This window comes from Callorhinchus milii, unplaced genomic scaffold, assembly GCF_018977255.1.
Source record: "Callorhinchus milii isolate IMCB2004 unplaced genomic scaffold, IMCB_Cmil_1.0 Scaffold4, whole genome shotgun sequence".
Lineage (NCBI taxonomy): Eukaryota > Metazoa > Chordata > Chondrichthyes > Chimaeriformes > Callorhinchidae > Callorhinchus > Callorhinchus milii.
This window is the reverse complement of record NW_024704745.1, coordinates 10,140,831-10,166,753: the sequence shown is the minus strand read 5'-3', so window position 1 is coordinate 10,166,753 and position 25,923 is coordinate 10,140,831. Positions and strand designations below refer to the sequence as shown.

General features: G+C 41.5%; 1 protein-coding gene and 1 long non-coding RNA gene across 2 annotated transcripts in view; one reads left to right on the top strand and one right to left on the bottom strand.

The window, feature by feature from the left end:
- Window positions 1-25,923, bottom strand: part of LOC103180129 (CD166 antigen) — a 132,560-nt gene that overhangs the window by 89,359 nt on the left and 17,278 nt on the right. The gene's annotated exons all lie outside the window — the stretch shown is intronic.
- On the top strand, window positions 7,184-15,800 carry LOC103180128. The gene is made up of 3 exons (XR_488062.1): window positions 7,184-7,282; window positions 13,605-13,730; window positions 15,597-15,800. It is a non-coding gene; the product is annotated as an uncharacterized LOC103180128 (long non-coding RNA).

Genomic DNA, 25,923 nt, shown 5'->3' with positions numbered 1-25,923 from the left:
ACTATCCTTTCTATTTCACATCCATGTCATGACCCGCTCTGCCTTCCTCCATCTCCGCAACATCTCCCGGCTCCGCCACTGTCTCACACTGAAACCCTCATACACGCATTCATAACATCCAGGCTTGACTATGCAAACTCACTGCTTGGCGGCCTCCCCAACTCCTCCCTCCATAGGCTGCAGATCATCCAGAACTCTGCAGCCCGTGTCCTCTCCCGCACCAGGCTCTGTGACCCTATCACCGATGCCCCCACCCTCTGGAACTCCATTCCACAGTCCCTCAGCCTCGCCCTGTCCCTTGCCTCCTTCAAGACGCACCTCAAGACCCTCCTCTTTGACCATGCCTTCGATCACCCTCCTTCTCCCCCCACTACCCTCCACCCTCCCCAATCCCGAAGCCCAGCTTGGGTCCGAAAGACTGATTGTCCGGAGCCTTGGGACGTCCTCCCAGCGTGAAAGGCTCTATACAAGTGTAATTTTATTGTTGTTAACTATTGGTATAGTGTTTCTGGGGCCTTTCATCTCGTTATCACAAGTGAGTCCTGATATTAATTTTATATTTTTCTCAGACTTTGTCTTAGCCTGACTTTCAAGTCTACCAACAAAACATCTGAGAACAAAATGAGCCAGTGTGATTTTAGATCTGCTTTCATTTAGCTCTTCAAAAAAAAGGGCTTGGAAAAGCAAAATCAAGAAGACATTAAAGGAAACAGTGCTTCTGGAGGCAAGTCCAACCCACTGTTTAACTCTGCCACATGTGCATGCTCTTAGATTTGTCAACCAAGTTAAAAAATATTGCTCTGTGGTGCAGTGTTTCCATCTGATTACGATGAAGAGTAACATGCATGGTGCACGGTCCCACGACCAAAAGAAAGGAGTTTCTCTCTATGGTCTGGCCAACAATCCACCAGATAAAAAATTGGCCCTTCACTTTATGACTGTTTGTGGCATATCGCTATGCAAATTAGCTGACATTGCACATTAGATCAGCTTATTTTGTAACGAATTTTGGTTATGAATCCAATGGAAAAATGTTCTCAGATGTTTTGTTGGTAGACTTGAAAGTCAGGCTAAGACAAAGTCTGAGAAAAATATAAAATTAATATCAGGACTCACTTGTGATAACGAGATGAGAGGCCCCAGAAACACTATACCAATAGTTAACAACAATAAAATGACACTTGTATAGAGCCTTTGTACTGTTGGACTCCACGAGGTGCGTTCCTCAGCTCTGGATGGAGTTGCAGTAGGTTGACCCTCCATCCACATCAATGTGGAAATGGCAATTTGGGGCAATGCGCCATGCTGAAAGATCATTGCTGGTTTATACTTGGAGCAAACAATCCTTTCAAAAAGTGTGGCTCCCTTTTATTACTTTGTTTACCAAGCAGTAAATAGGAACCCGGCTGTTAGTCAATTGGCAGATTCAATTCACTTTACGGTATGTTCTGTGAAGCGCTTTGAGACGTCTCGAAGATGTGATAAGGCGCTGTATCAAACGTAAGGATTATTATTATTATTATTAAAATGAGTGGCTCCTCAAACCCAGTCAAGGGTGTACCACCGTCTCTCCTTTAATGGGTGCTCGAACTCCTCTCTTCACCCCTGCCGTTCCACAAAATCCTGATCTCTGGCAATGTATCAGATCTGGAAATGTCTCTTTGTGCCGGTGGTTCTTCCATTTCACCCTTCCCCTCCCGTCCTGCTCCTGTCTCGTCCTCCAGTATGAACTCTCTTGGTGTGATAACGGTTAGGTCCCCGTCCAGCTCTCCTACCCCCTATACCACCATGAGTACATCACCCATCAGTCTGCATATGCTCCTTCACCCCCTTCCCTAGGTACACAAAATCTCCTGTTACACAAAAATTAAAATGCATTCGATAGTTTTTGCTTCATTAATGGGTTATCTCTTTATCGAGGGTCGTGCAGCTGCAACTCGAACAAAAATACCCACCCATTGTGGGTGAATTCAGGGGAGGGGCAGGAAACGGGGGTGGGCCGCGGGTGTATTGTACAACATGCTGTATTTGTACAGGATATTTCCTATGCTTCTCTTTTCTGGATGCAGTGTTTTGAGTTTGTTGCTTATTGAATATCAGTAAAACCTTTAATTAACAAAAAGGAAAATACAACGTGATGTAATTACTATCATTGGTGATATTATCACACTGGCAGTGACATCACACTTCGTCTCAAAGTCTGCCTCTGCAGATATCTCAGTTGTCTCCCCGACTTGACAAAATAATTGAACCTCAAGATTTAACACTAAGTTAACTGGTATCCCAGTTACATTTCCTGTACAACAACAATAACTAATTACATTTGTATAGCGCTTTGGGAGGACAGCCCAAAGCACTGGACAGTCAAGGATGTGCACCCGAGGCTGGGGGTTGGGATCAGGAGGGGTGGAGGGTAGTGGGGGTAGGCGGGTAGACCGAAGGCACAGTCGAAGAGGAAGGTATTGAGACGGGCCTTGAAGGAGCCAAAGGAGGGGAAGAGGGAAAGGGACTGTAACATGGAGTTCCAAAGGCTGAAATGCTGCGATTCGCAGGCAGCAGAATGGCCCCTATCAGTGGCTGTGTAAACTTAATCATTCTGACATATTGACTGAGCCAAAGACTGCAGCAGAATTTCCAACTATGTGATAACATTATCAGCGATAAACATCACGTCATATTTTTCAACCCCGTCTTACAGATAGCAGTGCCTTCATATGTCCTTATAATGCTCTCGTATCAGATAATATAAGATCACACACATGCTATTTGGTTTTGTCGCTTTAAAATCTTAACCTTTGTCCCAGTGCCAAGGAAACGCCAGAGGATTCCAGGTGATAGCAAAAGAACTGAACTGTTCACTTTGGAAGAGAGAAGGTTAAGGAGTGATCTGATTAAAGTTTTCCACATTTCAAAGACTACAGAGGTAAATAGGCTGAACTCCAAAATATGTTCATTATAATCAAAGGTCCACAACAAGCAGTCTAGGAATCAAGCTCAGATATATGTGGGGAGATAAACAGTTTAGATTTAACTACACAGAGGGTGGTTGGACAGTGCAGGCTCTTTCAAGAGCATGATGCGTTATGATAGAGAAGGGGAATTGAGCAGATATGAGATAGGGAGAGATGGCACTTTGAAAACACGACTAGTCACACACATTCCTGTGTTCTTCTTTTTAAGCCAGGGCTTAGGATAGTCATGTACATTCAGGAAAATAATTTGGAAGAGGGAAAATGAGGCCATTGATCATTGGAAAAAAAAAGCTGGAGTGAGGCATCGCTGATCAGCACTGAGTTCGAGTCATTACTGGTATAGTTTCACAGGCGCTAGCTGCCTTCTCCTGCCAACGCATGTCCATTCTTCATCTGTGAGCTTGGGGCCCAACTGCTTATCATAACCCACCTGTCAGCTGTGTTTATATATAAAGATGAAGAACGATAACTGAAATATTGACCTGTATTTCTCTGCCTAGATGTCAAGGTCAAAATAATAAATACTTAACAAACTCGCAAACAAGCAAACTGGTGTAAGTCAACGTATAGGTAGGTTGGCTAACCACTGTCGTAACAAATATCTGTATGACTAACACACTTTCTGTAAGGTTGCGAAAACTCACGCAAGTATGCAGCATTCAAGGAGTTTCTAAAGGACACAATTTGGCAGCTTAACCTGCGTCACATTTCATGGACGAGAAAGATGAGTTTTGTAGGAATGAGTTCTGGTTACCCAGCCCTTTCTTTACAAATGACACAAATGGTACATTAGAGTTTCAGCCTGCCTTATTTTCTTATTATACGTGTGGCAGCTCATTTATCAAGTGAAAGAGAGCCATCATTTTGTTTAAATACGCATTCACCTCTTGTCTGACAATAACTTCATTACAGGTTTTAAACCACAGTTAAAGTGGGTTATGTGGCAAACACTGTAAATTTATCTTTTTAATTGAGTTATCACAACCTCAAGCCATTATGAGGGAGTTTCTCCTGGTGTCCCTGACCAACGATACACCAAATAAAATTGATGATTCACTTCCTGGCAATTTTTTGGTTTGTAAGACTGCTTGGGGTTTAGCCAGCAGCCTACACGAGCACAAAAATTGCTGTGCTAACCATCGAGACCTCACAGAAGCAGAGTTTGTGTTTGTTAGTTCTTCGAGAGCAAACTTCCCCAGCAGAGTGAAAGGTTAGTAACCACACCCCACCCCACCGCTTGCTCTTGCCCAGACAACACATGTATTGGCAGAAGCCAAGACACAAGGATCCCAAATACAATTTGACGTACTTATTGCAGGAGTTTAATCAGCTAAAACCATGCAGCACAGTGCTATATCAGTTAAATACAAGAACATTTTTTGGAAAGTTTTTTTACAACTTAGTCAAGAAAGATGCAGATATGAATAATAGAAATAAAACAAACAAGATAAGCAGCTTATTCTCCCCGCTCCCCATAACTCAGTGGATAAATGAATCACATACAATGTGACAACAGAGCCAAACCATGCCTAGCTTCCATCCTGGATCTGTGCTGAGTTTGCTGATCTTAGCCTCGACGGGTTGGTGTGTATATGTAGATGTATCAACAACATCAACAAAATTACATTTCGGATGGAAAAGACAGGTCATTTGATTGTCTTTCACATCTTCAAGCTGAGGAGGAGAAAAAGTTCAACTTGAGTAACCAATGTCTGGTTCCTAATAGCAGAACCCGCCTAGAAGACCATATTTGTGAAGGAAGAACAGGATAAGTCCCCGATCCCAAAGCTCCCGATGCTTGAACAGTCTGTCAATACTAGTGTCCACACTTGAAGAATAACCACTTGAAGAAAAGTATCTAAAGGACTGCTGCTACCTCACACTAATACCCAGCAGGAGTTATCAGATCAGACTAAAAAGAGAGAAGAATTGAAGGGAGAGCAACAGGGAGTTATTTCCTACACGTCTCAGCCTGACAATGAAAGGTTATAAAATGTTACAAACTGTGCAATTGAAAGACTGACACCAGGAGAAAGGTGCAATCTAGATTAATACTACTGAGAAGGCATTTTGTTTTGCAACTGGATTCAAAGTGTAATAAAACCCTGCTTTATTTTTACTCTATTATGTTAATGGCACAAACATTCTAACACGTTTTCCTAAAAACATTCGCACTTTTGTTTTCAATTAACACATTTTGTGCCACAAAAACTTGCATTTATATATAATGCTCTTCATATAGAGTCACGTCATGTAGCACTTTACAGGGACAGATTGGATGCCAAGCAAGGGAGAGGGGAGTGCGGGAGGTGGCCAAAGACGGGTTTGAAGAGATAGAGTTTAAGGTGTGACTTAAAGACGGAAACAGAGGTGGCAAGATTAGAATGGTCGAGCGAGGAAATTCCAGAGATTAAGGAAATAGCAACTGGAGGCCTGGCCACTGAAAGTGGTGCGGAGAAGGCAGAGATCACGCAGAAAACCGGAGTAAGCAGAGAGAGAGAAAGTAGGGTTCAATGCGTGTAGAGGGTATTGTTTTTTCATGGAGTGTAAACAACCCAAAGGTCCAAGTATCACAGCAGGGAATGATTTTCATTCAGGCTTCAGTGCAAACAAATGCATTTCAGTATCGGGCTCTCATTCGTGTCAGGTTCTATTTATGTTATGCAAATTTATTCTGGACTGTTTTACGTAATATCATGGCTAAATGATAATTAACAGCAGCTAGAAACTGTTACAATTTACAGAGGAGAAAGATGAGCTTTGGAGGAATGAGTTCTGGTTACCCAGCCCTTTCTTTACAAATGACACAAATGGTACATTAGAGTTTCAGCCTGCCTTATTTTCTTATTATACATGTGGCAGCTCATTTATCAAGTGAAAGAGAGCCATCACTTTGTTTAAATACGTATTCACCTCTTATCTGGCAATAACCTAATTACAGGTTAAACCAGAGTTAAAGTGGGTTATGTAGCAAACACTGTAAATTTGTCTTTTTAATTGAGTTATCACAACCTCAAGCCATGATGAGGAAGTTTCTTCTGGTGTCCCTGGCCAATAATACCACAAATAAAATTGACGATTCACTCCCTAGCTGTTTATTGGGATACTTTCCAACTGCTGCCAATATCTCACCTAAGCATCAATCTTCAGGTTTGAGCCCAAAGAATGAATGTCGACAGGCAGTTCCAGCATGAAGTCCTCATACCTGATGCCACTCTCACCCAAAGCCCAGCAAGTAGAATGAGAACCCTGACTGAAATATGCCTTCTCATGCCCAGGAGGACAAAAGACATTCATCCTATCAAAACCTCAGCTGACAAAGCTCGGCTAACAAAGCTCCAACTTGCCTTTAATGCTTTGCTTTACATTGCAGTGTTTTTACCAAAAGAATTGTCAGAGGGAGGCCCCCAAAAAGCAATTGGAAAATAGACATGGTACACAAGCATGTAATATTATGGTATTTACAATCTTAAAGGGGCTTTACCATCAGTATCTTTACATTACAAATAAGGGCCATGCATCAGAAGGCATGTGTCCATCACTGTGAAATCAGTACAACTATGTGTTACTGATCAGAGAGCTGATGGGCCTGCATACCTGATAAATAGATAACTGCGAAAAGGAGTTTTGTATTGTTAAGAGCCTCATGCTAGATCCTCATCATTTCCCCCCACGTTTACCCATCAAAGCCTCTTTCAAAGGAATGTTTTTGAACTTCCCTGGTAGAATAAAGAGAGATGACAAGTTTTATCAAGTTACAAAATGTTGTGCTCGATAAGACTGTTTGGGGTTTAGCAAAGAGTCTCCACTTGAGCACACAAATTGCTCTGCTAGCTATCGAGACCTCACATAAGCAGGGTGTGTGTTTGTTAGTTCTGGGAGACAAAAACTCTCCCAGCAGAGTGAGAGATCACCACACCCACTCACCGCTTGCTCTTGTCCAGATAAAATGGCAGAATTTTGTGCTCAATAAAACTGTGGGTGTTTAAACAACTAAAACATGCAGCACAGTGCTACATCAGTAAAATGCAAGGACATTTCTTGGAAAGTTTTTTTTACAACTTAACTCAAGAAAGAATAATACACATAATAATATATGAATAATCAAGACAAAACAAACAAGATAAGCAGCTTTTTCTCCCTGCGCACCCATAACTCAGTGGATAATTGTATCACATACAATGTGACAACAGAGCCAAAACATGCCAAGATTCAATCCTGGGAGTGGGGAAGGTGGCCACAGATGGGTTCGAAGAGAACAGAAACAGAGGGGGCAAGATTGGAGTGGTCGAGCGAGGAAATTCCAGAGGGTAAGGGAGTAGCAACTGGAGGCTTGGTGATTGAAAGTGGTGCGGAGAAGGTAGACGCAGCAAACCAGAGTAAGCTGAGAGAAGGAGTAGGGTTCAATGCATGTAGAGGGTATTGTTTTTTCACGGGGTGTAAAAAATCTATAAGTTACAAATGTCACAGCAGGGAGTGATTTTCATACAGGCTTTAGTGCAAACAAAAGCATTTCAGTATCGGGCTCTCGTTCGTACCAAGTTCTATTGATGATATGGAAATTTATTATGGAATTTTTTACGTAATAAGGTGGTTAAATGATAATTAATGGCTGCTAGAAACTTCTTAATTATATTGCATTTAGTTACGACTCTGCATTGAATTATCACTAGCAGCCAGACATATGCTAGACATATGCCGGTTGTTATGATGGTGTCTACCCACTTTTTCTCATTTATTTTCCCTATCCATAATTTACATCCCAGGAAGAATGGAACTGAATGTTAAGTGTGGGATGGTAAATTTGAATAGCTAGGGCCTAAACAAGCTAATTTCTAAAGGTTACACGCATTACCGGTGCATTTAGACGTTTTCTTGATGTGAAATGCCTGTATATTTGTAAATTATACTGTATTGTGCCATTGATCAGGAGATAATTTCAGCCAGTCTGCCAGCCCTGTCACTTTCCCAAGAATGACTCTGTCTGATATTGTGATCACTTATGAGAGAAGGGTCAGGGAGGGTCAGTATTATTAACTGGTCACTGTTTGATGTCTCACCATCTCAAGCACAATGAAATGAGAGATTAAACCTGAGTCACATCACTTTCTAACTGGTTCTCTGACGTTTTGTTCTCTTTGAGATGGCTAACCTCAGTCTCTGGTGAGAATGTTGGGCTCAGTGTCACTCTGGGTTGGGAAAAAAACATAAGACAGGGTTTCTGCTCCTTGCTCATTATGTCTAGTGGTCTGCTGGTTAGCCCTTATGTGGGTAAGAACAGTATTAGGCTCAGATCTGAAGCTCTCCACAGTAATAACCTCATAGGAATGTAGGACCAAGAGGAGGTCATTCAGCTCATCCAGCCCTCTGCAGAACTGCTGTCCAGGCTCACACACAAAAAAAGGACCGTTTGGGCAAGGTACCAGAAGGTGCCTGTTACCCATGGACCCACATCCCAGCAAGTTCCCTTCTTCAGGCAGGGAGGAAAGTAATAAAAATAATAATTCTTGCATTTGATATAGTGCCTTATCAACTTATTGAGATGTCTCAAAGCTCTTCACATGATATACTGTAAAGTGAATTCACTGTGTATTTTGTGGGCGAAACGTGGCAGCCAATAGCACAAAGCAGTGTCCCACAGACAATCGTGGATTGAGGCACCAAATTTTTTTGCTATTATTTTGGAGGGCTTATTACCCCAGGAAAGCGAGCTGCCAATCGACTAACAACTGGGTTCCTATTGACTGCTGAGTAAACAGGCGTGTGGAGTAAGGAAACTTGCTTAAGGTTTTGCTCTGTCGGGATTCAAACCCAGGTCCTCTCGCTTGCGAGAAAAGCATGAAGAAATTAAGAAATAGAAAATGTATATTAACTTCTATTTCAAAAAGTTACACACCTTATTTCACTAAAGTGGCAAAATTGTCCTCACTCAAAGATGAATAGCTAATTAACTGTTTTTCCCTAAGGAGCAATTCCTCGTCTGTACATTGTGTTGCTCAGTCGACACCGGTTGAAAGCCACTGCTTCATTTCCCAGCTGTGTGCTTGTGTTAAAAATGGTCTCAGAAACATTCATTGTATTCCTGGCTAATGCTTGAGCTGATTTGTTATATAAGTATACACCTAATGTTCCTCCATTGAAGACAAAACTGTGGCAATTCCCTGAGCTATTCTTATGAAAAGTACATTACAGGGTGGTTCAGACTGCAGACTCTGGTACATCTGGTTTCAAAACAGGACTGCCTGTTACTTGACCTTTCATAGCTGGGATATGTTCTGTGAGTCCTTGGCCAAGTCTTCAGTGCATTGTCTTGCTACAGTACGATGGTTCATCTCAAGGTAGTAAAATTGGCCAAAGTGACTCCTTCGGGAGAAACTATCCCACCCCCAATCCTGCCTTACCTGTAACTAAATGCCATTAATGGCAATTGTGCATTAATTTACAATCTAGGTCAAGGTGTTATCCACCTACAGTCTATGACCTTTAATTGCAACTGCAGGATAATATTACACTCACATTTTACTCATTAAAGCTATAATTAAACGGAGAAGTGAACTACCTGCATTCAATATCCTGAGTTTATTCAATTCATTGGAAAAATCTACAAAACCCATTCAGGACTTCATTACTTATGGATTATAGGGTTATCTTTTCAATAATTTTTCTTTTCCTTCCAATTTTTGTCCCCGTTGCCCCTGAAGAATTACTTAAATATGTGCTGATGGCTGACCTCAAGAACCTCACCTAAGTGGCAATTCTTGATGCGCGAGCACATTGAGTGCTGGCAGGTTATTCAAGCATTGGAGGCATGACAACCGAGGCTTCTCATCCAACATCCAATACATGGGATGGGAGCCTTTCAGGAGCAGGCAGGGGGTCATTGGCTAGCAGTAGGAACTCTAGCTAACTCTTCCCCCTTCCTAGCCCCAGGGGAGCTGAGGTCAATGTCCTGTCTGCTGCCCCGTATGAAATCAGCTAACTCTGCAGACTGGGGGATAGAATCTGGGGACCTTCCTAGCTTAGTTTATGAGCAGGGATTGTTTCCAACAGAGCTTGTGCAGAAACTCTGCAGATGGACGACGCCAGCCATTACAAACCACTGAATATAAAGCAGTAAGAAGTATTCTTAACTTTCCAAATATGTGCCAGAAGTACAGATGATCACTTCATCTATTTTGTGACTTGTACTTGAAGCCTTTTGTCTTCATTCTATGAATCAACAAGTTATTCGGAGTATGTGCTCTAAGTGAAAAGAAGCGAGACACCAGCATAAACTAATGCAACCAAACTTCTACTTGACAGATCTTAGATTAATAGGTCAGACTTCACTACCACCTTATATACATGTATGGAATGCTAAATATTCAAGGTTTTTCAGAAATACTGCCAAGGCATCCAAAGGTACTGTACTTTCCACTGAAATATTGATCAAGGTGTCAAAAGTTGTGACTGTGGGAATTAATGCACTGGAAAAAACATACAAGGATGAGGATGATTCCATTATCGTACCTTTATGTGGAAATACTGAAAAAAATCTAAATGCTTATAGACAAGATGTTCAAAAGTGGACCTGTGGCAGGATGACAGGATGTTCAATGGATCTCCAGACTTCATCTAGGGAAATACTGACAAGCTGTTCAATGGTGCATAGAATGACAACTTATAAAAGATGTTTGGATAGAAATGTTAATATTGAGCCTTGAAATAGAAGCACTATCTGAGATTGTTGCAAAGTAGTTTTAATGCAATCCAAGCTGTTTGCAAACTCAAATCAACTCCAAAGCTCCATTCCAGCCTATCGATGCTCTCGCCAATTTAATTTTATTTAATAAAGCAAATTTATTTTTACATCCGTGATTTTCACTTCCACTGTGGTTCAAGCTGCTACTGCCTATTTTTTATTGTTTCCATTAAACTGCCAGATCTGTAGTGATGAACATGCACTTGACAGAAAGATACAGTGAAAGCGGTCTACTTCTTTGTAACAAGCTCCCCCAGGATTGTGTATTTAACAGTGAATGCGTTTAAGGAAATTTTCAGCAATGATCTCAAATTAGAGAAATAGAGGCAGCTGAATTTGAATGTGCTTGTATTAAAATGCTGGCAGTTTACCCAAACCAGGAAAGGTAAGCCCTCACTCCGGAATGTTGTTCCAGACAGTGGGGCAGAGTGGCTGAAGGCTTGTCCACCGGTGGTTGGGGGAGCAAGCATGGGACTTGAAGCAGGCTGAGTAGAAGATGCAACTGGGGCAGTAGGATAACAGGAGGTTGCTGTGGAGGAAATTGCATGTGAGAGCAAGAATCTTGAAGCTAATCACCGAGGGATGGGGAACCGATTGATCTGAGTGAGGATGGGGGTAATGAACTTGTGGTGCCTGATGCAAGAGTCCTGGATGGTCTGCATCTTGTGGAGGGAGGAACTGAGGAGTCCAGTGAGCAGGGCATTTGAATAATCCAGCCTGGATTGATAAATGTGTGTTTGGGAGTGTCAGCAGCCTAGGGAGAGGCACTGATGTTTCGGAGCTTAGTGAAAGCAGTGCCAGCGGGAGCCCAAATATTAGGTTTGAAGGAGAGTGAGAGGTTGAATAAGATACTGATGTTCCACTCCAGAACCTTGTGCATTTTGCGTAACATACATTGTTTATGGCTGGCTGAAGAGACAATGGAGTCTAACATATTAAAAATAGTGATTCTTTTCGCTAAACGGAAAAATCGCATTTAAAGAGGTAATGAAATATGGCCATTATTAACAATCAGCAGGCCCTACACCCCAGTATAAAACACTGTCCTATATGTGATTGATCACTTTTCAGATAGGATCTAAAAGTAATGTTATAAGGTAATGTCCTGGCAAAACATTAAGAGTTCAGGATACCCTGGCAATGTTTCAGAAGGTTTCCTACGGATGAACGTGCAAAATGTCCAAATACGTTTCTATGGAAATACTGGTAACATGTCCAACAAATCTTTTACAATTACAATGGCAATGTACCCAGGTGTTTCTATGGAAATGTTGGCAAAGTATTCAGAAATATCTTTATGGAAACATTGGCATTATGTCCAAAATAGTACTTAAGGAATTCATAACAAGTGCTTCAAACTCGAGATAGTTTAAGCTGTTTTATTTTATTGTTACCACACAGATTATAAAAGTGAAAACATTTTGCACTTATAATGGCCAGAGTACTGAGGAACTATACTGTTAACTCTGTTAACTATGTATCCATTTGACCTTTTTGGATGCATAGTAAACAGATTTGCATTTCCAATTAAGGGAACATTGACTTTTGAGCATGGAGTTGATAGCAACGTTGCTTGCGTGGATTTAACATTAATCTGATTTCTGTATACTTTGTAGGAGACTAAATTTACATAAAATAGGCAGCTGCTTCAATTGGTCTCACACCCTGGAATGGGAGAGGAAAAGCAGGCAGTCACAACTTCATATCACTATCCATTGACCACCCACCAACCCCACTATCCCTTCCTCCACCCACTCACACCGGAAACTAAAGTCCACGTATTTGGATGCTACAGGCGAAGACAGATTTTTTGACTCGGCTGTGATGCTCCGCTCTCCAATAAGGTTGAATAGCTTTTGATTATCTGGCCCACATACCAAGAAAGGCCACCTAAACAAGGCACGAGAGAGCTTCTTGTGTCTGTGGGAACCCAGCATGAATAATAATAGTAAACCCAGTATGATTCAGTGCCTTTATGAGCGAAAGGGTGAAAACTGGAAAGGAAGATTTAAAAAAAGAAATCAACTGAATATCACTTGAAAGGGTTTTACACAGTACGGGTGCCTCGTATAATGTAACAGACTGCAATAGACTGAACTGCCAAAGTGTTCAACAGCGAAGATACTGCTGAGCTAGTTTATACTGTATAAGATCCTAAATGGGCTATTTTTCCAGCTCAGCCTGAGAATGTTGTCATGAGCAGACAGAGTGCTTTATGCCTACGCAATTGTGAAAAGGGGCCTTAGCTCTTGTGCCAGCAAAAAAAATAATTTTGTTTATAGTTTAGTGCCAGCACTAGGAACTGGCAGCACAGCACAGAAAACAGGCCACAAATTGTGTGGCATCATGGTTCTGGGTGAGGTTGCACAAATCAGGCCCTTTACATTCATTACCATCTTTCCTGTCCCTTAAACCATCTGCTGAAAGCACAAGTAACTGGTATCAAGAGCCTCCTGTAGCTCAGTGGTTAGACCACCACCCCCACCCCACTGCAAGTGAGAAACCTGGGTTTGATTCCCGCCGGATAAAATATTGGGCAAGTTTCCTCACTCCACATGCCTCTGTTTACATAACACTAAACCTAGCAATTATTATCCCCTTTTCCAGTGGTAATAATTCCTTAAAAAAATTCTTAAAAAAAAACTGGTCACTCAATCCACGACTGTTTGTTGGAAACTGCTGTGCGCAATTGGTTGCTGCGTTTCATACACAAAATAGCCAATTCACTTTACAGTATATTCTGTGAAGCGCTTTGAGACGTCTTGAAGACGTGATAAGGCGCTATATCAAATGCAAGGATTATTATTATTTATTATTAATAGATAATAATGACGAGATTGAAGGTAGATTGGTGAAAATTGTTTAATTGTTTGAATCTTCACTCTACCCAGTTCCCAAACACCAGCGCCAGCACGAGCAGCACAAGCCAAGCAGGATGTTGCTCTCCAGCAGGATTCAGGGTTGAACAGCATCATGACACAATTCATGTATTCCTCCGCGGATTGGCTGGCTCGTAGGTACGTTTACAAGGCATTTGCAATCAGTTTTCATGCAGTTGTGAAATATGCCTTGAGTCAGAAGTAATGTAGGTCCCCAAATTTGAAATATACATCAGGCAAAGATATGGCACCTGTGTTTATCCATGCAGAAGTGAAAACTGGATAGATCTTATCTGTGAGAATTGTTGTTTTGCACTGTAACAAAGAGCCTTCTGCTTTCAGAAGCCCTCAGGATGCGCTCAACAATGTTGAGGTTCATTTTAAATTCAAATTGCTCGTATTGCCCGGAATCAGCACGAAACATGTCAACTTCTTTGTGCTTTGCCATCTTGCTTCTGTTGTAGGCATTGACCTCACACCACAAATAATGAGCTGTTCCAGCAGAATATAGAATCGGTTAACATAACTCACACCACTAATAGCCTGTTTCAGTTTTACTGCATCATATGCATGCCAATGGGGTTTAGAGTTTAAATCACAAATACATTAAGAGCTTCCAGATAAACGGATCTAAATATTCTGTGAACAAAAGTATAGGAATCCAAGTCCTTGGTTAAATTAAAATGAATAGCTAAACCATAGGCTCCCCAATAGCTTACTCACTCCATCCCCACTTTCAAAGCCTGCCTCTTAAACAGAGTTTTGGTCATTTCCTCCAAAGTAAAGCACTTTGAAGCATTCTCCCGACATGAAAGGCATTCTGTAAATATAAACAACGTTAAATAGTGTGGAAGGTCCAGGCTGGTACAGCACTAAGACAAGTAGATTGGAGACCTGTAGCTCAGTGGTTAGAGCACTCGCCTTGCAAGTGAGACACCTGGGTTCAATTCCAGGCAGGGTGAAACCTTGGGCAAGTTTCCTTACTCCACACACCTGATAATAATCCCTCCAAAACAAAACAATAATAAATTGGTCATTTTCAATCTACGACTGTTTGTGGGACACTGCTGTGCGCAATTGGCTGCCGTGTTTTACCCACAAATATACAGTCAATTCACTTTACAACGTATTCTGTGAAGCACTTTGAGATGTCTAGAAGATGTGAAAAGCGCTATATCAATTGCAAAGATTATTATTAATATTGTAGTTTTGAATCCCAGTCTGTGCTGGGTTTGCTGATTTCAGCCAGGCAGTAGTTGAGGCTTCACAATTACTCCTGGTGCCCTCTAGGTTCAGGAGGGGATATCAGTCAGAGGTCCTGATCCCTATCCAGGTTCTATTGCTGGAAGGACAATGTATGTGGGTGTGTGTGTGAGACACAATAAATTTACATAGATATTGGGTGACGACAGGATCAGCCTCAGTTTAGCCATCTAAAGTTGAAACACAGAATGTCAGGGATCGCACATTGGGTGATGCAGTGGAGGTCTCCTTTGAAGTTGAACCCCAGCAGCAGAAGGTAAAATAAATTAGAGTAGTTTACTGATACTGCAACGATAGCTTGCATTTTTATAGCGCCTTTCGCATAGGACACATCTCAGAGTGCTTCACAGGTGGAATGAAAACCTGAGCAAGATGGGAAATAGGGGCGCAGGAGGGAATCGACTGAAGGTGTAGTTGATGAGATGTGTGGTTTTCTTTGGAAGGGTTTTGACAGCAGAGAGGGGGTGCTCCAAGGCAGGGGGATTTGGGAAGGGAGGTCCGGAGAGTGGGGCAAAATGGCTGACAGGGGTGCAAGGTCTATGGTTTGTGGAGGGGAAGAAGACTGCAGAGATAGAGCAAACATGGAGGGATAGTGAAAAATTGACATAGACTAATGGGAGAGGTTTATGCAGCTGAGAGGAACTCAATGGGGTTGGGGGGGCTGACACTTCTGGGCAGGAGGGAGAAATTTAGGGCAGAAACCCTGGGCTGCTATTTCAACATCTATCTGTTGCTTTACAGAGTAACATTGTCAGAGTTTGGGGAGCGGGGCATCTGGATCATCGCTGGTGCACAGGGAAGTGAAGAAGAAAAATAAGAAAATGTAAGAGATAAGAAACAAATATACAACAATAAAAGCATGATTTATTTGGGATTTTTGAATAACTTGCTGCGAATGGTGACCCTACATAACACTCTCCATTGTCCTCATAAACTATTTATTCCAACCCAATCACAGGTACAGTGCCATGAGCTGCCAGTTGCATTTACATACCATTTGAATGCAGCACTAGTGTCACTCTGGAGAGCACTGAAAAATTGCTGGAAATTCAAACACGAATCTGATATCAGCAAGTGCGTGACTTTGTTCTAACACTGTTAAGCGACAACAACAAAATTATATTTATAGAGCACCTTTCGCATCAGATGGATGTTCCAAGGTGCTAGATGGTTAAGGGTTTACACCTGAGTAGGGGATTAAGCAATCACATAATGCAGTAAATTAAAGAACTAATTAAAAAAAACCTTAGATTTGTTATAACACACCTTTTACATCAGCAAACCCTCCTGCTAAGAGCTTCACAGGATATAACGTAAAGTGCAGTGAATCTGTGTTTTATGAGCTTTCTGGATAACTTAACTTAAATATTTATTTAACCTTGTGTTACTCAACTTTTGGAAATTAGCTAACTATTTAGAGCTCCCTTGAAGGGTTAGTGTAAAGTTTACTCTAAAGTTTACAAACTGTATATTCTCTAGATAACCATGGCAGTCAATTTGCACGCAGCAACATCTTACAAACAGCCATGAAGTGAATGACAAATTCATTTGGGTGAATCTTCATGGTAGTCAGGTCGGATAGGTCTGGCTGCGGAATTGCTGAGACAGAAGAAAGCTTTGCCCTAAAAGCATAAATAACCAGGCTGGTTCCGAAAGCACCTACTACACACTGGTGGCCAAGAACAACATACACTACAGTACATGAAAGTCTAGTAGATTGATATTTCATTACAGGATGCTATTTTTGCTCTGAATATGTAAATAATCCAAACATTCAGTGTAGTTGAGTTACACAGAGCGATGAAGTCCAACTTTCATAGTCATTGAAATGTTATAGCACAAAAAACAAGATGTGTGGCCATAAAGTCTGCAATAGTGTTTTTCTCCACATGAGCCAATCTAATCCCATTTCCTTCTGACCCCCTACAAGCTTTAATATTCCTCCTCAGCTCCTGGATGCTGACCCCTGCTGATAAGCGAGCATTTGTGAACAGTGCTTAGGAAAAGGACTGGACCAGGTTCAGCCAGGTTCCTTCTCTTCGTTGAACTGCCTGTCAATATTGACTGTCCAGTCTCACATGTGAAGAGTGGCTTCATTGGAGAGGTAGTGGAGGGCAACAGGTACCCCTGAGTCTACTCTCCAACGTGAGCTGGGAACCTAGCACCTTCAGGAGAGGAGAGAAAATGTGATGGAAGCAAATTCACACCCTCAAATCTATGAATGCCTGGAATTTTTGTATAAAGTAACATCACCTAGGAGTCTGCTACACCTAGAAAGTTAGCTCATTAGGGGTGCAGTGGGTGGTGGGCGTGGGGGACATATGTACTGTTCCACTGTTTGCCAAATGTAGCAAATGTATTAATGTGCATTTATAATAGGAAACTGATCATGGTAAGGGTTCCCCCAATCCTGTCCTCAACTACAGTATTGGAAATAAAGCACGTCGCAAGAAATTCACAAGCAGTTAGTGCAGAAGCAAAACGGTGCCTTCAAGTCAGTAACAGGTTAAAGTAAAATGACCGCATTTTACAACCCATCATTTCTGACTCTTCAGAGATTTATAATCTCTCTGCCCCATTTGCAGCAATCGGGAGCTGCAGGATTTCTATCTGAAATGATTCTCTCCGAAACTGGACATTGATATTTACCAAACTAATCTCTCTCATAATGAGCCATAATCTCTTTAAATCAGGAAATTTAAAGTAAACCCAATCATGATCCTTTACAAACTCTCCTGACTTGCTGCTGTGTTTCTCTCTGGGAAACTAAAGGCCAGTGTGCAAGGACGCCAATCCACAAAAATGTGGAAGACCTCCCATCTTCCAAGTCTGTTAGCGTGATTTGTTCTTGTTTATGGCTTTCAGTCGTCTGCCTGCCCGAACTTGAAGGTGCTTCCTATGTTTTCCTTCTGAATGAGAATATGGGAGGTTTCAGATAACAATCTTGTCACGTTCTGTGATTTTTCTTGTGGGTTATTTGCGTGGGTGAGGACTTAGTATAAAGCATCTAGCTGGAGGGTAAACCAATAGGGCAGGTAATCAACTGCTGAACATGTTCGTTGCTGAACATGAAATGCAAGCACTCTTTACACCATTGCAAAATCTTCCCATTTGCGCCTACAATATTCTCTTTCTGCCTGCAAGGAAAGATGTCATTAGTATCCTGTTTTCACAGCACCCTGTCTCACTCTATTAAATATCATTGGGTAACAGCAACCTGTCTGACTCTGTTACTCATTAATGAGTGTAGCTGTGGACTCAGAACTGCTTTTGCCCCGACTTATATCTTGTTTTTATTTGAACTTTGAGTTGATATGAAAGTTTATTGAAAAGCCTTAATATGACTGATTTCCATCATTCTGTTTCTGGAGGAATCATCTCTAAGTATCTATCATAGCACAGCAGTCCAGGAGGATTTGTTGATCTGCTAACAGGCAGTGAGTGCCATTTCCTGAGACTTTTCATTCCTACAAGCTTAGATGGAGGAGAGAACTTTGGCAGCTGTGCCTCAAAGCTTTCCCTCCCTCCACATTTAATGAGAATTGTGTATGTTTAGCTAGAATTCTGCAATGTAAAGCAGGTACTGTAAGGTGATCGTTAATATGGAACTTTACCTTGAAGTATTCAATCAACACCTTCAAAGTGTTACTTTATCACTGAAATTGGGTAAGGAGGGGATTGGGAGCAGGGAGAGGAAGTGGGGAAATCCCATGTGGTTTCATATTTTTGTCAGTTTAGTGGGAACGAGCATGTGGATTTTCCCCGCCATGGGCTGTGTCAGACAAGTGCACTTCAGCTGCAATATTCGAATTGACACCAATTAAAACATGCTAATTTGTAAACCTGTAAAGGCACAATCTGAACACCGATCTCTGTAGTCTGTACCAAGTTACTGTCAGAATCATTCTCTTGCCGCACATTGCTTACCGAAAGTAAAACAGCATTTCGTTCAGATTAGGCGGTTTTATGGTCATGATCTGAATACCTGTGGTATACAGTCACATGAGGTTTGAGTTACTCCTCTGTAGAAAGTGGAATAGAGCATTTCATTTGGAACTTCTTAACGCATAGCAGCTATAATCATGATACAAAAGACGAATTTGTGGCTGATGTACAAATGAGTTTTTTTTTCTTTTACTCTGTGTTGGTAAACTCACCACATGCCCGGCAATTATATATATATATAAAAAATTCATAGCAAAATGCTGCACCAGCAATGTATGTGTGTATGTGTAAGTAGATCCATAAAAAAAATCATTCAGTTTGCAAATATGTAAATGCAATCACAAGAGATTGGGTGAAAGGGTCCACTTACACTCTTTGAGAAATCTGCGTTGTTGGAGATATATTGGGAGCAAATCCACATATCCTTAAAACTCTTGCTCTTAATGGAACTTTGCAAAATTCCAGGTGTCCTTACTGCATTAACTACAAAATACGCAGTCATTATCACTACACTTTACAATAAAACCAATGAGGTATTTTGAGACGTTTTGACCAGGTGATAGAACTCTCTATTGAATGCATCTGTGGCATGTTTTTGTGCATCCAAAATAAACTGATGTGTGATGCTCAACGAGTTAAACCTCTACAAACCTACAAGCGTTTCCCACAGGGCGTACACACAAGTAATTTCAGCACACGTCAGCCATTGATAGCTGCGAAATCTGAATTGATACACATCACCTCTTCAGCCTGGAGTCTCAATCAGCTTTGCACGAGAAGCAGGAAATATTCAAATGTACAACTAGCTAAGAACAACAAGGGAATTGGAAATATGTGGTGGTGCACGTAGTTTGCAGGATGCTTCAGAATCGGTTCCAACCAAACTTAAGTTCCCTATGTTCCTCCTGACGATAAGATGACACCCTCTCTACTCCAAAGCACGGACATCAATATTGAAACTATTGTGTCTGTGCACAGGAACCTACCCAGGTTCAGTCCAGTGTTGCAAATTCTGCGATGGATGTTTCACCATTTCCAGGGACAGGGCCATCTCTTACAGAGTGAATGAGTGATATTCAAGTGCTGGTGCACACCTTTTGAGAATCGCAATAGATGCACCCCCGCCCCCCCCCCCCCACAGCTGTGTCTTTTATTTAAAAATTCCTGGTGTGGGACAGTCTTTCGCCACTTTCTTTTGAGCACTGTGGGCCTTAAGCACCTTGCGCTCATTCCTCCTGACACGAAAGTCGCTTATATAAACTTGGATTGTGTTGTTTTTTGGACAAATCGGGGAAACAAATTGCTCACATTTCAGGACAACATGAACAAATTGCATTTGTAGAGCACCTTTCATGTCGGGAGGACATCCTACGGTGCTGACATGCGAGGAACATCGCTGATAAATCTGGTGACAATGGAAGAGATGTCTGGTAGCAAAACTGATTCAGCCACTGGAGCTTTATGGTAACCCCCCCTTTCTTTCACTGTGAGCCAAAGGGGATACTTTCTGCTGTCAGCCACACATACTACAATGCAAATGCTTCATGGACAAGATGGGTATCTGACATGTACAGAAACCCATCAACATGCTTAAGAGTATCCAAACTAGACAAAGTTCTACATATGTAGGCCACCTACACATGCAAATTCCTCTGTGTCTGGAGTGAGATGCACTTTCTCTCCCTGAAGGGACACACCTTTGCTTTCCAAATCTGGAGAGTATTCAGCACAGGTTGGCAAGAGCCAAGGCTTGGGGATCCCAGTTTTGTATCAGCTGTAATATGGATGTTTGTACAAATAGACACAGACCATTTTATCAAACAGCTCCTAGCAAATAATAAATACAGAAGCATTCCACAGAATGCAATACCTCCAGCTGGGACAAAAGCACCACTGAGTCTGTCATAAATGAAAGTAAAGCATAATATTATCAAATTTCAGCTTGTTATACATTTGATGTGATCTTATAGGTTTTCCATTTGTAACCAGAATTTTTTTGAAGTTACTAGCTGTAGGATGCAGTCAGAAATGTGCTGACTATTACAATTCTCTTATTGGGTCATTTATTTTGTTAAACTGCATGTTAGACTGAAATAAAAAAAACAGAACTTGCTGGGAACACTCAGCAGGTCAGGCAGCATCTATGGAGAGAGGACAAAGAGTTAATGTTTCAGGTTGACGACCTATCAGATTTCCACCATCTGCAGTACTTTGCCTTTTGTATGTTGGACTGTGTGATTCAAATAAATACATATATGCATATTTTTGATATTTGATCTGATTAGTGAGCTTCAAAGATTATCTTATTATAGGATTATCTATTTTATTTTAAACACAATGACTGACCGCCTCTGCAGTTCCGCTCTCGCCATACATCTATCCCCCTCAGTCCAAGGATATGCAATAATCCCTGTCATAAGAATATCAATGTGTGCATATATAATATCTTTTTATTATGTAAATTTAGTGAGTCCAATTATTTTTCTATTCTTCTCCCCATTGACATCTGCTACTTGTGCAGCCTCCTCTTGCTGGAGTGTTGTTCTAGCGGTTGCTCTCTGGTACTATACCTTGCCCAAAAGTGGCCATTACAGTAAAGCTCACTGATCTGTATCCCCTTGCCTGCGTGGGGGGGGGGGGGGGGTGCACGACATAAATGCAAGTTGTTGTTCTTGTTGTATAAATCACCTAAGTGTTACATCTGCTTAAGACCCGTACACGAGTTTATATTCTATACAAGTTTGACATGACTCATACTTTTGCATAAGTCATGTTTAGGGACCTTACAGCCCTCTGGCCTCAATGTTGATTTCAACAATTTCAGACCGTAACACTCCCCCTCTTCTGTGACCATTACCACATCACCTGGGTCCCAGACACACTTTTTCTTTCTCTGGTCTGCCTATTTTGTTGCAATTTCCCACCCCCCCTCTCCAAAGTTTTGAATTATCAACACCTCTTTTCCCCCGCTTTGTTGCAATCCCCCCCATTTGTTTTGCATCATTAACACCTCTTTAACCCATCATCCCCTGTCCTCTACCGCATTTTCTCCTTTGTCTTCCTTGCTCTGCCTCCCCCCCCTCTCTGTTAGCCCTTAAAAGCCTCTCCCTCCCAACCTGCCCCATTTCTGATGAAGGGTCATGGATCCGAAACATTGACTCACTTTTCTTTCTCCATAGATGCTGCCTGACCTGCTGAGTGTTCACAGCGACTTCTGTTTTTGTTTGTAATAATCCTCACATTTGATATAGCGCGTTATCATGTCTTCGGGACACACTCTAACTTGACCTCTCCCTACCTGGCTGCTGCACGAACACACACACACACAGGAAAGAATGCCAGCGAGGACAAGGAGCTGGTTTCCCTCTCCTCATCTCGGGAAGCCTGATGCAGAATTTCAAAACCCTAAAGCTGATATATAATAATTAATTAAAATAGAACCAACATTTGTGCAATAGGAATCAATGACATTGAAAATGATTCCAACCTATAAAAAAAATAAAGTTTACCCAAATAATTATAATTAGATCCGTCCAATATTTGGCGAGAATTAAATCAATTTATGTCAAAAATATTTTATTGAAAACCTACTCATATTTGTATAGTATGAATGCTTCAAATATTAATTTATTTTAATTTTTTAAAATTCAAATCACTAACTTCAAACAGTGCTCAAAATGAAGGGGTATAATTCCATCAAGGTATACCCCAGTAAGACTCACAGATGAGGGAACTAGAGCAGTAAAAAAATAGGTTATAAAGCAAGGGAATATTTAGAGCCAGCTCAGTGTTTAACCTAGGCATCAGGTTCAACCCCCAATTATCCTTTCTCCCCTACATGCGGTCCCCCACCAGCACCGCTTTCTTCCACCTCCAACACATCACCCGTCTCCGCCAATACCTCTCTCCGAAAGCCGCTGAAACCCTGGTCAATGCCTTTGTCACCTCTCGGCTGGACTATTCTAACGCCCTGCTCGCCGATCTCCCATCCACTACCATCCATAAAATCCAGATCATTCAAAACTCTGCCGCCCGCATCCTCACCCACACCAAATTCCGCTCCCCGATCACCCCAGTCCTTGCCAGACTACACTGGCTGCCTATCCCAGAGAGGATTAATTTCAAGATCCTCACCCTTATATTCAAGTCCCTGCACTCCTCTGCACCCCTGTACCTCTCTGATCTCCTCTCTCCTCAAAACAGTACCAATTGCCTTCGTTCCTCCAGGTCTGGCCTCCTACTTGTCCCTTGAGTCCTCCGCTCCACCCTCGGCTGCCGTGCCTTCAGCCACTATGCCCCGAGACTCTGGAACTCCCTTCCTCACTCTCTTCGCCTCGCTCCCTCTCTTCCTATTTTCAGGTCTCTGCTGAAGACCTTTCTTTTTTTTTGACCGTGCCTTTGGTCACCTTCCTCCCCCTCCCCTTAGCTTGGCACCAGGATCCGTTACTGTAAAGCGCTCTGAGATGCCATCCGGCATGGAGGGCGCTATATAAATCCAAGTTGTTGTTGTTGTTAATTGTACTTTTCTTACAAATAATAATGAACAATTTTTGAATCTGATATGGTGTCTTGTACATCATGTCTTGTACAGTTACAGTTACGTCTCAAAGAGTTTCACAGGATTTACTGTAAGAATAGTAACTGTGTGTTTTGTAGGCAACATTGCAGCCAATTTGTGCATGACAGTGTCCCCCAAACAGCCTTGAAGTGAATTACTAATTTTTACCTGGAGACTTGTTGGCCAGGACACCGGGAGAAACTCCCTCCTCTATTTGAATAATACCCTGGATCAGGCTGTGCCACACCTCTGGTTAGATCACACTTTAACTCAGGGAATGATTAACCAATAAAGCAACCAAGCCGTAATTTAGGGCACTTGTCTAAACTGACTAGTTATCCAAAGCATCCACCTCTTAGCATACCTTTATGTGTATGATTAATTTATCACCATGAACTACTATCAGCTATTAAAATGTAATTATCTGAATCATTCACATATGTCAACTAGAGTGCCTCTTGTGCTGTTCAGAAATTTCCTCCTACTGTATTCTGCACAAAGATTACATTGTGCTGTGCAGGTGGATTAACGTTCCATCAAATTTGTGTAGTCTTGTAATTTAGTCACATGTTTTGTTTTACAAGAGGATTCCAACTTTGAGTGATATCACATTGGATCCCTGCTTTCTTTGCAATCAATGCCGAAATTACAGACCAAAGAAGAAAGCCAACAGGAGCCAACGCATGTGCAAAATATCTCTAGCACTAATATCTGGCACTTTGTCAATGAAAAGGATTTCTGCTGTAATAATTGAGTCAAAAATCCAACACCACTGAATGTAAAAATTACTTCAATCTCATTTAGAAGGACTTCTACAATTGTATATTTTAAGTCTGGGAAATCAAAAATCGGATCATAATTTGCCACAGCCAGGGAAAATCTCAGTTCAGATGAATAAAGTGGATTTATTATCCATCAATTAACTCTTTGCTCCTCTTGAATTTTCTTTCCTCTTTGAGGATGGACTCCTGCTGCAGTATATTTCAGTAACTACCCTTTGCTAACTCCCATTCTAGCCATTCTAGCTTGAGCCTAGAAAGTCAGTATCAGCAGGATATCAACACATATGGGCTATCGAAGACAGGTCAACAGGTAACAATTATGACATAAACCCCAGAAATATTTCCCTCTCCCTAACTCAGAGTGCTAAAGCTCTAAGCCTAGAATATGAGCTGAAATGTAGGCTCCCTTTTATTACCCCAGTTGAGTTCAGTAAACTCAAAAAAAAATTCATACTTCTTCTTGTAAACATCTCAAGGTACTTCACATGTGATGACTGTTAAACATGGGAGCCATTTCAAATCCCATCCGAGGTGAATGACCAATTTATCTGAAGGTTTGAAATATAATAATATAATAATAATCCTTGCCTTTGATATAGCGTCTTATCATGTCTTCAAGACGTCTCAAAGCACTTCACAGAGTATACTGTAAAGTAAATTGACTGTACAGCAGTGTCCCACAAACAGTTGTGAACTGAAGTGACCGATTTATTATTATTGTTTTATTTATTTTGAAGGAATTATTACACCCGAAAAAGCGATCCGCCAATTGACCAACCACCAGGTTCTTACTTACCGCTATGCTAGGTAAACAGAGGGGTGCGGATTAAGGAAACTTGCCCAATGTTTCACCCTGCTGGGAATCGAACCCAGGTCACTCGCTTGCGAGGCGAGTGCTCTTACCACTGAGCTACAGACGTTCTGACGAAAGGTCATCGACCTGAAACGTTAACTCACTTTCCTCTCTGCATAGTTGCTACCTAACCTGCTGCATGTTCCCAGTGACTTCTGTTTTTATTTCAGATTTCCAGCCTCTGCAGTATTTTGCCCTTTGTTTATCTGAAGGTTTGTTGGCCAGGACACCAAAAGGGAATGAGTTCAAGCCATGGAGGATTGTTATCTTTGAATGTTTCTTTTATAAGTTGATCTGAGTATTTTATTATAAACGAACTCCCTTTTCCAGATGGTGAAGTGAAAATTAAACCAGACTATGTGTTCCTGACATGAAGGAGAGGATAATGGTTTTACTGTCTCCAATTAATGTGGCTCTGAGATGTGCTGTGGAAATGGCTTCCCATTCAATTTTCAGTCAGACAATAGAACTAAACGGTAAAGTCAGTGCTGTGTGGTGTCTCTGGAGGGCGGCAGGCCAGGAATGGATCCTGGAGTTCTTTTCAATTACCTTTTGGGATAATTTATGTAGAATGTTCCTCTCAGGAGATTAAGTGGGCGAGATTCCACGATAGGAGAGACTGCACACAGACTGCCAAAGTAACAGCCCAATGAGCCAAAAGCTTTATGTTGTTCCTTGTGTTCTTGTCCATTTAATTTGTGAACAGGACTTTCAACGTCCTTAGAATAAAGTTTGAGTTACTTGCTTCAATTTTAACTGGGGGGAATTGATCCTAAAAGGGAACAGATGAAAGTGATGCATATGATAAGGAGGCAGTTTAAGAGCAACAATATGGTACTAGAATCGACTACAGCAAGAAATGAAAGATTGGAGGTAAACACATTATTTAAAATCTGTGGAATAGTCTTTTTCAGTTTCCCCAAATTTGAC